General features: G+C 41.3%; 1 long non-coding RNA gene across 1 annotated transcript; it reads left to right on the top strand.

Moving 5' to 3' along the window:
- Nucleotides 1–9,883: 9,883 nt before the first annotated feature.
- LOC116354331 (uncharacterized) lies at nt 9,884–10,727 on the top strand. Its single transcript, XR_004203555.1, has 3 exons — nt 9,884–10,126; nt 10,218–10,348; nt 10,480–10,727. It is a non-coding gene; the product is annotated as an uncharacterized LOC116354331 (long non-coding RNA).
- Nucleotides 10,728–12,429: the final 1,702 nt, after the last annotated feature.

Below are 12,429 nucleotides of genomic sequence, written 5' to 3'. Positions count from 1 at the left end.
TTTACACAGCTAATACCTAGCTAGCTAACGTCAGCCAAAGCAAGTTAGCTAACTAGCTACTGATAGTGCAACCTTAAGTAACAGTACAGATGAACACGAAAAATGATCAAGGCTAATGTACATCTTACTGTATAAATTTGTCACGTCCTGACCATAGTTCCTTTTTTTATGTCTTTATTTTGGTTTGGTCAGGGTCGTGATTTGGGGTGGGCATTCTATAAAAACTTGTTTTTTACCCACTCCACAAATTTCTTGTTAACAAACTAGAGTTTTGGCAAGTCAGTTAGGACATCAACTTTGCATGACACAAGTCATTTTTCCAACAATTGTTTACAGACAGATTATTTCACTTATAATTCCCTGTATCACAATTCCAGTGGGTCAGAAATGTACATACACTAAGTTGACTGTGCCTTTATTTTCTTTAATTTTCAAAGCTGTTTAATGTCATGGCTTTAGAAGCTTCTGATAGGCTAATTGACATCATTTCAGTCAATTGGAGGTGTACCTGTGGATGTATTTCAAGGCCTACCTTCAAACTCAAACTCAGTGCCTCTTTGCTTGACATCATTGGAGAAAAAAAAAATCGACCAAGACCTCAACAACAAAAAATTTGTAGACCACCACAAGTCTGGTTCATCCTTGGGACTAATTTTCAAATGCTTGAAGGTACCATGTTCATCTGTACAAACAATAGTACGCAAGTATAAACACCATGGGTCCACGCGGCCGTCATACCGCTCAGGAAGGAGACTCGTTCTGTCTCCTAGAGATGAACGTACTTTGGTGTGAAATGTGCAAATCAATCCCAGAACAACAGCAAAGGACCTTGTGAAGATGCTGGAGGAAACAGGTACAAAGGTATCTATATCCACAGTAAAATGAGTCTTATATCAACATAACCTGAAAGACCGCTCAGCAAGGAAGAAGCCACTGCTCCAAAACCGCCATAAAAAAAGCCAGGCTACAGTTTGCAACTGCACATGGGGACAAAGATCGTTCTTTTTGGGGAAATATCCTCTGATCTGATGAAACAAAAATAGAACTGTTTGGCCATAATGACCATTGTTATGTTTGGAGTAAAAAGGGGGAGGCTTGCAACACCATCCCAACCGTAAAGCACGGGGGTGGCAGCATCATGTTGTGGGTGTGCTTTGCTGCAGAAGGGACTGTGCACTTCACAAAATAGATGGTATCATGAGGGAAGAAAATGATGTGGATGTATTGAAGCAACATCTCAAGACATCAGTCAGGAAGTTAAAGCTTGGTCGTAAATGGGTCTTCCAAATGGACAATGACCAAGCATACTTCCAAAGTTGTGGCAAAATGGCTTAAGGACAACAAATTCAAAGTTTTGGAGTGGCCATCACAAAGCCCTGACCTCAATCCCATAGAAAATTTGTGGGCAGAACTGGACCCTCTCTTTCTAAATTGATCTGCTGAAATTGTTGCAACCCCTATTACTAGCCTATTCAACTTCTCTTTCATATTGTCTGAGATTCCCAAAGATTGGAAAGTCATCCCCTCTTCAAAGGGGGAGACACTCTAGAGCCAAACTGCTACAGTCCTATATCTGTCCTACCCTGCCTCTTTGAAAGCCAAGTTAACAAACAGAATACCGACCATTTCGAATCCCACCGTACCTTCTTCGCTATGCAATCTGGTTTCAGAGCTGGTCATGGGTGCACCTCAGCCACGCTCAAGGTCCAAAACGGTATCATAACCACCATCGATAAGAGACATTAACGTGCAGCCGTATTCATCGACCTGGCCAAGGCTTTCGACTCTGTCAATCACCATATTCTTATCGGCAGACACAACAGCCTTGGTTTCTAAAATGATTGCGTCGCCTGGTTCACCAACTACTTCTCTGATAGAGTTCAGTGTGTCAAATCAGGGGCCTGTTGTCCGGACCTCTGGCAGTCTCTATGGGGGTGCCACAGGGTTTAGTTCTCGGGCCGACTCTCTTCCCTGTATTCATCAATGGTGTCGCTCTTGCTGCTGGTGATTCTCTGATCCACCTCTACGCAGACGACACCATTCTGTATAGCTCTGGCCCTTCTTTGGACACTGTGTTAACTAACCTCCAGACGAGCTTCTATGCCATACAACTATCCTTCCATGGCCTCCAACTGCTCTTAAATGCAAGTTTAACTAAATGCATGATTTTCCACTGATCGCTGCCCGCACCTGCCCATCCAGCCAGCATCACTACTCTGAACGGTTCTGACATAGAATATGTGGACAACTACAAATACCTAGGTGTCTGGTTAGTCTGTAAACTCTCCTTCCAGACTCACATTAAGCATCTCCAATCCAAAATGAAATCTAGAATCTGCTTACTATTTCTCAACAAAGCATCCTTCACTCATGCTGCCAAACATACCCTCGTAAAACTGACCATCCTACCGATCCTCGACTTCGGCGATGTAATTTACAAAAAAGCCTCCAACACTCTACTCAACAAATTGGATGCAGTCTATCACAGTGCCATCCATTTTGTCACCAAAGCCCCATATACTACCCACCACTGCAACCTGTATGCTCTCGTTGGCTCACCCTTGCTTCAAACTAGTCGCCAAACCCACTGGCTCCAGGCCATCTACAAGTCTTTACTAGGTAAAGCCCTCCTTATCTCAGCTCACTGGTCACCATAGCAGCACCCACCCGTAGCACGCGCTCCAGCAGGTTTACCTCACTAGTCACCCCCAAAGCCAATTCTTCCTTTGGCCGCCTTTCCTTCCAGTTTTCTGCTGCCAATGACTGGAACGAACTGCAGACATCACTGAAGCTGGAGACTCATATCTCCCTCACTAGCTTTAAGCACCAGCTGTCAGAGCAGCTCACAGATCACTGCACCTGTACATAGCCCATCTGTAAATAGCCCATTCAACTACCTCATCCCCATACTGTATTTATTTATCTTGCTCCTTTGCACCCCAGTAGCTCTACTTGCACAATCCTCTTCTGCACACCTACCATTCCAGTGTTTAATTGCTATATTGTAATTACTTCACCACCATGGCCTATTTATTGCCTTTACTTCCCTTATCCTACATCATTTGCACACCCTGTATATCGACTTTTTCTACTGTATTATTGACTGTATGTTTGTTTATTCCATGTGTAACTCTGTGTTGTTGTATGTGTCGAACTGCTTTGCTTTATCTTGGCCAGGTCACAGTTGTAAATGAGAACTTGTTCTCAACTAGCCTACCTGGTTAAATAAACGTGAAATAAAAAAAATAAAAACTGAAAAAGCGAGCAAGGAGGCCTACAAACCTGACTCAGTTACACCAGCTCTGTCAGGAGGAATGGGCCAAAATTCACACAACTTATTGTGGGAAGCTTGCGGAATGCTACCCGAAACGTTTGACCCAAGTTAAACAATTTAAAGGCAATGCTACCAAATACTAATTGAGTGTATGTAAATTTCTGACCCACTGGGAATGTGGCGAAAGCAATAAAAGCTGAAATAAATCATTGTCTCTACTATTATTCTGACATTTCACATTCTTAAAATAAAGTGGTGATCCTAACTGACGTAAGACAGAGAATATTTACTCTGATTAAATGTCAGGAATTGTGACAAACTGAGTTTAAATGTATTTGGCTAAGGTGTATGTAAACTTCCGACTTCAACTGTATATAGACCAGAACAGACACACACACACACACAACTAACATGATAGCTCATTAACTAACATGATAGCTCATTAAAGATGGCTTTTGACAAAATGTTTTCTCTTACAGGCATTCAAAGGGAACAGAGCTATCCTCAAAGAATCATACCAGGTGAGCCTAAATATTGCCCAGGCAAAGAAACCCACAGTATAGCAGAGGAGCTCATCAAACCCTGCCTGAGGGATGTCTGTGTGTCTCTTTTGGGTGAGGGGGCAGCAAAAAATGAGATCTCAAAAACATAAATGGTTGAGGTATGCCTTTCAAGGAGTGTCCTCATCAGACCTACAGTTGGACTAAGTCTGCAAGAGATGGATACCTTAGTGACACTGCAAGCAAGCAATGGCAGCAATATGCTTTTTGAGGCAAACACACTCAGTGCTGGGTTGCTCATCTACAGTAGGAAGCGGTCTCCTGCCTGGCAGAGACAGCAGTAGATGTTCTAGTCCAGTTTGGCACCACATACCTATGCGAGTCAGGGTTCTCAACTTTAGCATACTTAAAAGAGAATTACAGAAACTAAATGCTGAGGGTTGTACCATCAAAAACAGAGCTCAGAATAGACCTGCTTGTTGAAAACTTAAGCCAGCCTCACAACTCTCATTAGGTGCGTGTGTGTGTGTGTGTGTGTGTTCTGTTATACATCTGTGTGATGTGATCAATCAGTTTATTCCAGTTCAGAATTTATATGATTCTGTTTATATGGGTATTTCATTGTTATTTGTTTTTGTCTATGTTGCATTTGTTTTAGGCATAAGGGAAATTAAATGTAACGATATTTACAACGTAGTTGCATTTTTTCATAAGCTTGAGTCCCAGGAAAACACAGAATTTCTCATTGGGTCCCAGGTTGTTTAGAGCTTAAGGTCGTCCCCTCACACAAGTACTTGGGAGTACAGCTAGATGGTGCACTGTCCTTCCCTCAGCACATATCCAAGCTGCAGGCTAAGGTTAAATCGAGACTCCTCTATCGTAATCACTCCTCTTTCACCCCAGCTGCCAAACTAACCCTGATTCAGATGACCATCCTGCCCATGCTAGATTACAGAGAAGTAATTTATAGATTGGCAGGTAAGGGTGCTCTCGAGAGACCAGATGTTCTTTACTATTCGCCATCAGATTTGCCGCCAATGCTCCCTATAGTACACATCATTGAACTCCCCTGTAAACTGGTCATCTCTGTAAACCAGGCGCAAGACCCACTGGTTGATGTTTATTTATAAAACCCTCTTAAGGTCTCACTCCCCCCTATTTGAGATACTTACTCCAACCCACATCCTGCACATACAGCACCCATTCTGCCAGTCACATTCGGTTCAAGGTCCTCAAAGCACACGCAATCTGTAAATTGCTCCTCTTTTCAGTTTGCTGCAGCTAGCTACTGGGACAAGTTCTTTCTCCATCTCTACATTCAAAGACTCAAACATGGACATTTTTAATGACACTTGTGTCTGCTTCACATGATGTATCATTGTCTCTACCTTTTTGCCCTTTGTATTGTTGTCTGTGCCTAACAATGTTTGTACCATGTTTGTGCTGCTACCATGTTGTTCTGCTGCCATGTTGTGTTGCTACCATGCTGTGTTGTCATGTTGTGTTGTCATAGGTCTCTCTTGATTTAGTGTTGTGCCTCTCTTGTCATGATGTGTTTTGTCCTACATTTGTATTTTTAATCCCAACCCCTGTCCCCGCAGGGCCCGTTCGCCTCTTGCTCATTGTAAATAAGAATGTGTTCTTAATTGACTTGCCCAGTTAAATAAAGGTAAACAAATATATGTACTGTATAAACATATATATGTGATTTTACTCAACTATTGAGGTCTGATATGCCTCACTCACTCACTCACTCACTCACACTGACACTCACACAGGTATTCAACTGCACTGAACACACACGGGACATCGTAAAAGTGGGATGGTCCGTTCATCACTGTCAGAGAGACAGGGTATCATAACTGTGCAGCTTGGATGAGCCTCGTCTCCTACCATCGTCATGGGTTGTTGACCCATCACTGAGGCAGAGAGTCGGGAACAGACAGGAGGGGTTTGTGACTGCATGGCCACCGCTCCACACTAACGTGTCACTCTGTCTTTAATTACCAGCCGTTTGACCTGGTCATAACTCACAGCCAGTCTCTGTCAGCGTGTATTCTATGGGCTTGTGTGTGTACTTTTATTGGCCCCCATCCTAGTATATTGTCATATGTGTTGTGTATACTGCAGTGTACGTTGAGATGATAACATGGATGCTTTTCCATAAACAGCATCCTCACCTCTTCCAACCATGATACACTATATGTACAAAGGTATGTGGACATACCTTCAAATTATTGGATTCATCTATTTCAGCCACACCCGTTGCTGACAGTTGTATAAAATTGGGCACACAGCTATGCAATCTCCATAGACAAACATTGGCAAACAAGCTTTGGCTGGGGTGGTGTAAAGCTCGCCACGATTGGACTCTGGAGCAGTGGAAATGTGCCGGAACAAGGCTACCTGTCCGAATGCAGAGTGACAACTGTAAAGTTTGGTGGATGAGGAATAATGGTCTGAGGCTGTTTTTCATTGTTCAGGCTAGGTCCCTTAGTTAATCTTAACGCTACGGCATACAATAACATTCTAGACAATTCTGTGCTTCCAACTTTGTGGCAACAGTTTGGATTATCCCATCCTGTTTCAGCATGACAGTGTCCCTGTGCGCAAAGTGAGGTCCATAGAGAAATGGTTTGTCAAGATCGGTGTGGAAGAACTTGACTGGCCAGAACAAAGCCCTGACCTCAACCCCATCGAACACCTTTTGTATAATTTGGAACGCTGACTGCGAGCCAGAAATAATCATCCAGCAACAGTGCCCGACCTCACTAATGCTCTTGTGGCTGAATGGAAGCAAGTCACAGCAGCAATGTTCCAACATCTAGTGGAAAGTCTTCCCAGAAGAGTGGAGGCTGTTATAGCAGCAAAGGGGGGGACCAACTCCATTTTAATTCCATGATTTTGGAATGAGATGTTCTGTTCAACCTGATTTTCCCTCTCTCTCTCCTCTCTTTCCCCCTCTCTCTCCTCTCTTTCCCCCCTCTCTGTCTCGCTCTTCTCTCTATCGCTCTATTTCCGCTCTCATACCTTGTATATAATCCTCATGAAAGCGTTGAGGGGCGGAGCAGCGAAGGTCAACCCAGTGAGTCAGTGACTATGCAGGATGTGCTATTGACTCAATGGAGAGAGACGGTGGCATCCCCTCCCTGGTGTGGTTGGGCAGGTCCAGGACCACTTTGGGATGTGCTTACCTCAGTGGTGTCCCAGAATAGAATGGGCAAGATCCCCAGATAGCTCAACTCTGATAGAGAGCATGGGGAACTCTCTGACAGAGTGCAGACACACCTCTTTTCTCCCCTTCCCTCTCTCTCTCTTTCTCTCTCCATCTCTCTAATAAGCTCAGATTGCCCCCATGATGAAGCTCACCATTGCCAAAAACTGCCTTGGACAGCAAACCTGATTGACTCTGTGCCGCAGGGACCAGGTGCTCAAAATGTAGGGTTGAATTGTACTAATAAAGTGTGTATTTGTGCTTGTGTGTGCATTTGAGTGTGATTTTTGTTGTGATATGCTTTTTTTGTGATCACATTTTTAGTCATGTTATTTATTCGGTAACTGGTAGACAGGCCTACAATATTCAGACTCATATCAATTCATATATTCAGTTTATTTCATATTTTCTCATCCATATTTTCACATTTATATTCCTGTTGTAGGCTTACCTTGGACCCCTGCACGGCTCAGTACTAGTACCCCTTGTATAGTGAGTTTACAAAACATTAGGAGCACCATCCTGAAATTGAGTTGCACCCCCTTTTCCCCTCAGGACAGCCTCAATTTGTCGTGGCATGGACTCTACAAGGTGTCGAAAGCGTTCCACAGGGATGCTGGCCCATGTGGACTCCAATGCCTTCCCACAGTTGTGTCAAGTTTGCTGGATGTCCTTTGGGTGGTGGACCATTCTTGATACACACGGGAAACTACCAGACCGCATTCAAAGGCAATTAAATCTTTTGTCTTGTCCATTCTCCCTCTGAATGGCACCTATACACAATCCATGTCTCAATTGTCTTTAAAATCTTTCTTTAACCCGTCTCCTCCCCTTCATCTACAATGATTGAAGTGGCTGTAACAGGTGACATCAATAAGGGATCATAGATTTCACATGGATTCATCTGGTCAGTCTGTCATGGAAAGAGTTCCTAATGTTTTGTACGCTCAGTGTATATAGCCAAGTTATTGTTACTCATTGTGTATTTATTATTACTTTTCTATTATTTTTCTCTCTGCATTGTTGAGAAGCGTCTGTAAGGAAGCATTTCACTGTTAGTCTACATGTGACAAATAAAATGTTATTTTAGTTTATTTAAATTGATTTGACTCTCTCTCTCTCTCTCTCTCTGAGGAGTGGGTTGCAGTACGCAGAGCCTCTGAGGCCCACTTAGTGGCTGTGGCGATTTGATGAGAAGGCCCTTTTGCTTTATTTAGTGAAGTGCTGGCTAATATGATTATGTTGAGTAAGCTAAGAGCCCTGTTTCCCTCTCAACGATGCACCCTGGGAATTATTAAGTCCCGTGTGACGACCCTTTCCTGAGGAGAGAGAGAGAGAGAGAGAGAGAGAGAGAGAGAGAGAGAGAGAGAATAATTGAATTATTGACTTCCTACGGAGGTCAACAGAGATGGGATTTTGCCAGTCAGCCTTAATTCCTGTGGTTTCAATGAATGATACTGTATATAGCCAATAGTAATGCAAAATCTACAATGTCTTAGGCTGAAATGATTGTATCATTGGCGAATTTGTTTTACTTCCCAAACACTGTAACATATAACCAGGGCGGTTTTACAAGAATAGGGCTTATCAAAAGGCTCTCAGGTTTTGTCAATAGCCTATACATTATGTGGCAATAATTCAATTAGAATCATTATTGAATAAGTTTAAAAGCAATCATGATATAGTCTTCTTTAACTCTGAGGGACAGCTTAGCAAGTATCACCACCAAAATGGTGACATGTATTTTAACAAAATGGTGATATGTATTTTAAAGCAACATAATTTAGCAAAATAATTCTTAAATAATTTACAACAGAAGCAAAATACTCTTGCTTGATTTGTTCATTATAAATGAATTGAATTCACAAGGTAGGCCTATGTAATTTAATCAAAAGCTCTGTTCAATATTATCTGATTGATTTGTACTGTCTTATCTGTAAACTAATAGTTGATTATAGAAGTTGCATGGTTAACCTATTGTAGAAAACTCTTCTATCATCAGATTGCAAAACAATTAAACAGACACACATCCAAGCATGTATGAGGTCCCAATCACTCGAGAGACCAATGTTTGACAAGCTTTCATTATGAGTAATTGCAAGGTTGGTATTCCAGCGAAGCGGGTCTGCTGTAGACTGCAGTATAGGCGCAGTGCAGGAGAAACTCACAGGAGAAACGTCCACTCACATTTCCTTGTGATATGTTTCACCACCGCCCCCCTCTGCTGATTTTATGTAATGCATGTAGTGCACCTACGGCCTGTTATTTAGCGATGTACCTTATTTACTACTTTGGCTGACGATGGTGTTAATTCCTTGACCTGAACAAGTCAAGAGCGCTCTGAGCCGTTTTCCCACGAGGTGTCAGGTACGCATGGCCACGCGCATGTAGGCCAATATATGATTACATTTTCACAGAGAAAAACATATGTTTGAGTTAGTTCGATTATTAAGAGTTATTGCATTAGGTAAATTGAAGTAATTTCAATGTAAACTACATTTTCGTATTGCTTGTTACATGGATGTGAATAGCACGAGTAAGAGGTTATACTATAGTCTTTGAATGGTATTAAATGTAGGATAATTAAGTCATTTTTATCTTGAAAATAATGTATATACCTAGGCCTCTGGTGCCCTGCTACTTTTGGAGCTTCATTTTTATGCCAAATAATATCTGGCAGTATAAGTTGTCCTTTATATTGCCATTCAATTGCCTTGTCATTGCTTACCACAGATACATTTTAGAATATGAAAAATAATGTAGGCTTTTGCCATACACTCAAAAAATGTGGGGTTCAGCAAGGTTTCTTCTAAGATCCTCAAAGTTCTTTGAAGAACCTTTCGGGTTCTTGGCACTGAAAATGGCCCCCAAAATGTTCTTCCAAGAACCCCATAGGAGGTGGGGTTCATCGAGGAACCTCCTTAGTTGGTGGGGGTTCTTGCAGGAACCTAACTGCCCGACAGAAACATTTGAATGGACAACAGGTGCAGGCACTTAACTGAAAAATGTAAAGATCTCTTCAATGTAAGGTGAGGTTTGTCCCTTGTATGATCTAAATTGATATCTTTCATATTTGTGCCAATCTTTTAAAAACAGAAAATGATGGACACAATTCAATGGATATCAATCAACAAAGAGGTGAGAATATGTAGGCTATAATAATATGTTGAAGGCTAGCTGTTTTGTGTGCAGATGACTGAACTGCTCACTTTTGTGTCTGTGTCTGCAGGTATGCAGACGAGGAGACATACAGTAGAGAGGTATGTCAATTGGTATTGATATGTTATGCAGATCACATTTACCATCGTCCTCCCTGACCTCGTCAATGAATATCCCATAGGCCTCTACATTATGGACAAGGTACGTGTATGAAAAACATTATCAAAACAGCTTTTTTTCATTCACATTAACCACAAAAACCCAAGGCATGAATTCTGTCGTGTGCGTGTTTTGTTAATCATCTGTGTAATTACTATTTTGGGGATTTACAGACTTCACCCTCCCTACACCTCTGATGAATATAACAGGAAACCTGTTCAATCACCATCCACTACAAAATGAGTCTGGCTATGCATACGGAGAACATCAACACATTAACATCAACAGGCCAGAGGATATAACCATTGGACTTGGGGCCCTGCTGGGAGTTTACCTCATATTTGTTAGTTTTTTTTATTCTGCTTTCCCACTAAAATCATAATAAACACTGAGAACTACAATGTCGTGTTATTGTTATGTATATTACTAGTATTATAAATAATAGGGGAGGGGCGGTAGTTCAAAAAAAGGTTATTCAAAAGGTTCTTTGAGGATCCATTTAAAGGGGTTCTTTGAAGAACTTATATGGGTTCCCCCCACAGTTTCAATTTGAGGAACCCCTAAAGGATAATCCAGGAACCTTTTCTTTTTAGAGGGTATCACTGTTCGTAGATTGAGGTCTGATTTATGATTTTCTCAATCATAGGCTAACGATGACAACCGGCAGATACTTGAAAGTCAAATTGCGCCTACACATTTTTTTCTTCTCCAAAATAATTGAGCTATCTAATCAATGAATAAATAGGCTACCATTGATGCTGAAGTTTCATGGAAATATTTACCCGGGTTGCTGCGATCAGGAATCCAGGTCGTTCATTATAACTGTTCAGATTACAACCATTCAGTCACCAGCAAACAAGCCTGACCCCAACGCCTGCAGGGTCAGTCCTACACAAAAAGCTGACCAAAACAACCATTGTGGAGGTTTGGATTTTTCTATCAGCCTATGCTATGTGTTGTTTTCAGATATTTTTGTCCATGTACTATATTATACATGTTGTGTATAAAAATGTGTTTTTTTAATCGCTTTGGTGCAATTTGTGGTACATTTCCACAACTCTTAGTACAAAACTCAAAACACATCGTCAAAAAAGGCAGTTCAACACACAAAATCACAGTCACTTTACACAAAACTTAATCAGTGTTTCATGTAGAATTACATGCTTCACCTTGCAAAAGGGGGGGATACCTAGTCAGTTGTCCAACTGAGATGTGTCTTGTATTCAACTGAGATGTGTCTTGTATTCAACTGAGATGTGTCTTGTATCCAACTGAGATGTGTCTTGTATTCAACTGAGATGTGTCTTGTATTCAACTGAGATGTGTCTTGTATTCAACTGAGATGTGTCTTGTATCCAACTGAGATGTGTCTTGTATTCAACTGAGATGTGTCTTGTATTCAACTGAGATGTGTCTTGTATCCAACTGAGATGTGTCTTGTATCCAACTGAGATGTGTCTTGTATCCAACTGAGATGTGTCTTGTATCCAACTGAGATGTGTCTTGTATTCAACTGAGATGTGTCTTGTATTCAACTGAGATGTGTCTTGTATCCAACTGAGATGTGTCTTGTATTCAACTGAGATGTGTCTTGTATCCAACTGAGATGTGTCTTGTATTAATCAACATCCACCTCTTCAGCACCTGGGGAACAGTGGGTTAACTGCCTTGCTCAGGGGCAGAACGACAGATTTCTACCTTGTCAGTTTGGGGATTTGATCCAGTAACCTTCTGGTTGCTGGCCCAATGCTCTAACCACTAGGCCACCTGCCACCCAAACATGTTTATATAATGTAATTGCCTTTCACGGTGCAATGTTCACATTACTTTTGATATGATTCTCTTCTCTTTTGTGAAAAAAAACATTTTACTATTACTTAAACCGACTGCTCTTAATTGATGATCACATAATACGTTTGGTTAACCTGGAGATTTGACATGTAAACTACTGAATGAAAATGTATTTCTGTAAAGTAAAAACATACAAACATGATATACACTTAAATGTACTACTATGATGATGACGATTATGATTTTGTCATAATGTTGTACAGAGTTGTTTCTATATTATTATTGTAGTCCATTCCTTTAACAAATATTTCACATACGTTTGTTTATATGTG

This window comes from Oncorhynchus kisutch, linkage group LG17 (assembly GCF_002021735.2).
Source record: "Oncorhynchus kisutch isolate 150728-3 linkage group LG17, Okis_V2, whole genome shotgun sequence".
Taxonomy (NCBI): Eukaryota; Metazoa; Chordata; class Actinopteri; order Salmoniformes; family Salmonidae; genus Oncorhynchus; species Oncorhynchus kisutch.
Note: the sequence above shows the minus strand (reverse complement) of the source record. Positions and strands in the feature narration are given on the sequence as shown.